General features: G+C 52.3%; 2 protein-coding genes across 12 annotated transcripts in view; both read left to right on the top strand.

Annotated features, from left to right (window-relative positions):
• Window positions 1–5,000, top strand: part of LOC125954982 (glucose transporter type 1) — a 156,444-nt gene that overhangs the window by 106,515 nt on the left and 44,929 nt on the right. The gene's annotated exons all lie outside the window — the stretch shown is intronic.
• Window positions 2,826–5,000, top strand: part of LOC125955051 (clavesin-1-like) — a 165,475-nt gene continuing 163,300 nt past the window's right edge. Inside the window, exon 1 of the mRNA XM_049685887.1 lies at window positions 2,826–2,829. The gene's annotated coding sequence lies outside the window, so the exon portion shown is untranslated. The remainder of the gene's footprint in view (window positions 2,830–5,000) is intronic.

Genomic DNA, 5,000 nt, shown 5'->3' with positions numbered 1-5,000 from the left:
CATGAACGTGTGCCTCAAGAAGTTCTTAACAAGAAACAGTTTACTACATTCCACTCCAGCTTATGGCATACTTTTCCAATCAGCACCATCCGCACCCATTAGACAAAACAAAACAAAAAAAATATCTCCCAATCATCATGACATTTGCAGCTCAGCTTATGACATTTGCGGCTTCATCAGGCGGCCACCTTTAAACCACGCACCACGCCATCGCGAAATCAGGCATCCGCAAACATCGCCCCAAATGCATTCGTTGCACTGCGCGCATAATGTAGTCCTGATTTCCCGCGAAATGGAGGAAGAGGGGTTTCGGCTCATTTGCCTTTCCACCTCGCACCCGTCCGCACACCCCAGCCAGCCCTCCTCCTTAAACATAGGGGAAAGCATTAATCTGCATCTTGAGTGGCAGTTTTATTTCCACATTTAATCCCTCGCTCTGGCCAATCCGCCAGCACCGCGTTGCGGCATAAAGTGGCCAATTGTGTACACTTTTGTGTGGCTGTGTGTATGTGTGTGTGTGTGTGCGGGGACTGAACTGGCGTGCACTGCACTTGGATTGCAAGTAACCCTTATTTGTGGTCAACCGTTGATGGCGACAGAACCGCCGGATTGGAGCCGGCGAGGGACGAGCGAATTGAAAGTTAAACGAAAATGCACATTGCACACATATATCATGGCGATTGAAAAATTAATGAAATTAAATCCCAACCCGAAACCCAACCCGGACGCCGGCCGCCGGCCGCCGGCCGCACCCACACACACACACACAGAGCGGGGCTGAGATTGCGAGAAACATGAAATGCGAGCTGCACCACGGGAAACAATGGCGACGACGACGACACAGAATAAGGGAGTAAATCCTCTTTCGAACCACTGGCGGTGTGTGTGTGTGGTGTGGTTGAGGAGCAGGAGGCGGGATCATGCCCCGAAGCGTACGCCATGCATTGGTTATGCATTTCGTTATTCCGAATGGTGGGGCGGCTCACTCGCCGCCGTACTGCCTGGCCGGCTCTGGCTCTGACTCTCTGGGTCCTCGGGTGCCAAAGTGTGGTTCCCGAGCCGAGCCGCAAGCTCGGTGCTGAATTGTGGACTTGCGTGGACGGCAGAATAAGTCAATTCCGAGCTTTGCGAACGAGCATCATTCCCATTCCCGGGGTCACATTCGTCGCCACTACTGCACAGTGGTGCGGTCGAGGACACGATGCTCTTTTTCTTGGCCACCAGAAGAATGCCACGACGACGACGATGACGACGACGACGACGATGACGACGTCCTCTGTGCACGTTGCAGATCCTCGGGGCTCTATGTTGGAGCATTTTGTGGTCAAAGTGAACCCCACGTTCGGGTTTCACTGGCACACACACACACACACACACACACACACATTCGTGTGCATCAACCATTCAGCCAAAGCAATCCGGTCAAAAGGCGCGTCATCGTGGCAACTTTGCTGCGCTCCGGGATATCCGCACCATTGCAGCGCCCAGTGAGGCGGTAACCGACCGACGGCATCCTTCTTCTTGTTGTTCTTGTTGTTGTTGTTGTTGTTATTGTGCCCGAAATGCAAATGGCTAGAGCTGGTTTGGGCTGAACGACCGTGGAACATACGGCTAGCTGGCTATCTGGATGTGATGCGAAGGAACCGAAGGAATGGCAGCGGATCATGAAGCTTCCACCTTCCTTGACTGACTGACTGACTGACTGACGGGAGTGAGCGCACGGTTGGATGCCAATCCACTAACCAGCACAACCCAGCATCATCATCACCGCCATCGTCATCATTCCCGAGGATTTTGGTTCACTTAGCACTCAGCTTGAAACCATCGGTCCTCGGGCCTCCTTTGGAGCCAACTCGGATTTTGGGGGGGGAGCGAATTTCTCCCCCCCCCCCACCTCCTTTCCGTGGGGATGAGATGGCTTCGAGGTGAAACCCTACGGTCGATGAGAGTGATGAGACAAATCACTTATTAGCTAGAGTGGCTCCGGGATGGGTTTACGAGAGCGCACCCCCAAAACGTTTCGGTAGAGGGGTTGATGCGATGAGCATTCATCCCCTTCCTGGAAGGATATTTTGAAACATTCCACGCCACGGCACGGAACTCGCCATTTGCACGGATACGGATGCTATCCTTTCTCCGATTTCCGGGGAAACACTTTGCGTTACTATATTCGGAGGGGGAGAGTCCATAATAATGTACTGCTGGGTCCTGTAAAAGGAATCTCTGTTGTAGTTGTTGGGGAGGGGAATGAGGGGATGATGACCACCGCCGATACCTTGCCGTTGCGCGGGCACGAATTCATCTGCATTAGTGCGTTTGTTGGATGGTTATGTTCGAGTGCCCCAAAATGGCACGGAAGAGTTAGCTTTCAATCAATTTGTTTACGAACTTGAAACACACACTCGCACATACACGCACAGTGTAGTGCATCCGTGCGAGCGAGCCTACTTTAATGGAAACAAATCGCAACCGGTGGTTTTCGGTGGTGAATCACATTTTGACACTGACAGCTGCCAAAATTGCGTTGAGGTTAGGGGTTGCTTTGAAGAAAAGAACCACCACGCTGTGATGGAACGGACCACAGGGCTACCTTGTTTTCGCGCGCAAACGTTCAGCGTTCAGCGAACCATACGTTACACATCCATCGTCGTGCGATATCATCCCATCATGAATGGCCTTTCAAGAGCCACCGGTTCACAACCACAATGGCCCCGAAATGGTCTCCGTCTAATTGGCACTGCAAGCGCATTAACCGGCAACCAACACCAACACCGGGACCAGACGGGACACATGAAAACTCAATCAATGGCCGTACGGCCCCGGTACCCGGTGTGATGGCATCAAATTGGCATGTTGCTGCCGCAACGCGTCACCATCGTCGTCGTCGTCGAGGGAAATATGGTGCATCCGGTAACCGGTCCGGGTACGCCAATACACACCATGCCGCCTGGTGTGTGTCACGGTGAAAAGGCACCTCGACATCTTAACATCCTTACGCGCAGACCGAAACCGAAGAGGTGCATTTGCCGAAAATGTGTGTTGCACACACACGCACCATCTGCTCTGCCGTCGATGATGATGGCATGATGACTTGGGACCAGCATGAGTTGCCGCATACCGGCAACAGGATATTCGAGGGAAATGAGTTTGAATTTCGGCTCACGGTTCATCACCCCTTGATATGCCAACCCGTGTCGATGCTGCTGCTGCTGCTGGTTGATACAGGTTGGTTGGTTGGCTGGTTGGCCAATTTTAAGTGTCCCAGCACAGGGTGGTTCCCCTCTCGGAGTCCCCTGTGTGCAACCTCCTTCTGTACGCTCTATTAAACCTTGATTTCCTGTGGATGTGGAACTGGTCGTCATCGTCAATGTCATGATCGTCGAAACGTCAAAAACCATCCGCAACGGGATCTCTCTTCTTCTCTCTTTCTCTCTCTCTCTATCTCTCTCTCTCTCTTGCTCTTTCTACTTGCATCTAATTTTCGACGGATCGAAGGATATCACTTCGTTCGGTTTTAATGAACAGACTCGATGCGACTCGATGGACGGTAATCTCATCTCCGCTTATGCTTATGCACAACCAGCTTCCACTATCACTCAAACACACACACACACACACACACACACACACACACACACACACACACACACACACACACACACACACACGACACGACACGATGTGCATGTTGGGGAGTTGGAAACATTTTGGAGCTCAGCATCAAGCACCAAAGAGTGGGAAATGCTGCGTTTTGTGGCTTAAAAACGGATATTGATTTCACATCCTTCGGTCACCTATATCCTCGGCATCGTGTGTGTGTGTGTGTGTGTGTGTGTGTGTAACGTAACAGAGAGCAGAACGGTGGACCACCGTACCGCCTGCTGCGCTGTATGTCCCTCCATTTCGGGCCGCCAGAGTCTACTGACCGGAGTCGCCTGAGTGTCCTGCTGAGTGTTCTGCCACATAAAACCACAAGTGCCCATGTGTACTTTGCACGTGTGTCTGTGTGTGTGTTCGAGTTCCAGTTTTTTGCTTTGTTCCCGGTGCCACTGGGACATTATGGAGGAAATCTGTTTGGTCAATATCGCTCCTGTGTGCACTTTGGTGCTGCTGCTGCTGCACATAAAACACAAGAGGCAGTTCAGGCCGGGAGTTTGTCACGGCCACTGCTGCTGGTCGGTAAACAGCAGTCGCAGCAGTGGCAGGGTGACAGCTTTCGAGCTTGGTTGTGGCCGCTCACGCCGGAACCACCGGAGAGCAACGAGGCCATGGGACGAAGTTTGATAATTCAATTCTCGGGGTAAAGCCCCCCAGCCTTCGGATGGAGACGGATGTGTCGGCCCGAAAAAAGAAAGAGAAAAAAGACTGGAACTGGTCACGATGAAGCTCCGAGGAGAGTGTGCCGATGGAGCGTTGCTCGGTTATTTGCGGGATGCAAATGTAATTGAATTGAGGGTTTCCTGGCTTCCGCCAGTAGGGGTGGGGCCCATACGTGAGTCTGGCATTGGGTCTGGCTGGGGGGATCCCCCTGGGAACCCGGGGCTGAGCAAATTCGAAAGCAATATTTTCGATTCCTCGACTCTAAAAGCCACTGTTGCCCAGTGCCAGAGCAAACAAGGAGCCCCCGGACAGACGTCCAATGACTGATGGCGAGACTGGAGGACGGTCTGGACGGTTCTTGGACGCTGGAACCGAAACCGACCGACCGACCGATGGAATGCAATTAATCAGGCGATGGAATTGGAACTTCCTAGAGGCCTTTTGACGGTTGGTGCCGACGATGGCCACTGTTGCAGCAGCAGCAGCAGTGGCTCTCTTGATGCTGATTTGTGGTTTGCTGTTGGTGCTGTTGCTACGGAGATGAAATGTTTGCTTTCCACGTTAGTTTATTATCGTTTTTGATGAGTTATCCCGAGTACGATGCCTCCTGGAGCATCCATCTTGGAACTCCGCCCCTGTCTGTCTGTTTGTCTGTCGTTCCCGGCCTTGAAAGCCTTGTA

Source organism: Anopheles darlingi, chromosome 3 (assembly GCF_943734745.1).
Source record: "Anopheles darlingi chromosome 3, idAnoDarlMG_H_01, whole genome shotgun sequence".
Taxonomy (NCBI): Eukaryota; Metazoa; Arthropoda; class Insecta; order Diptera; family Culicidae; genus Anopheles; species Anopheles darlingi.
Note: the sequence above shows the minus strand (reverse complement) of the source record. Positions and strands in the feature narration are given on the sequence as shown.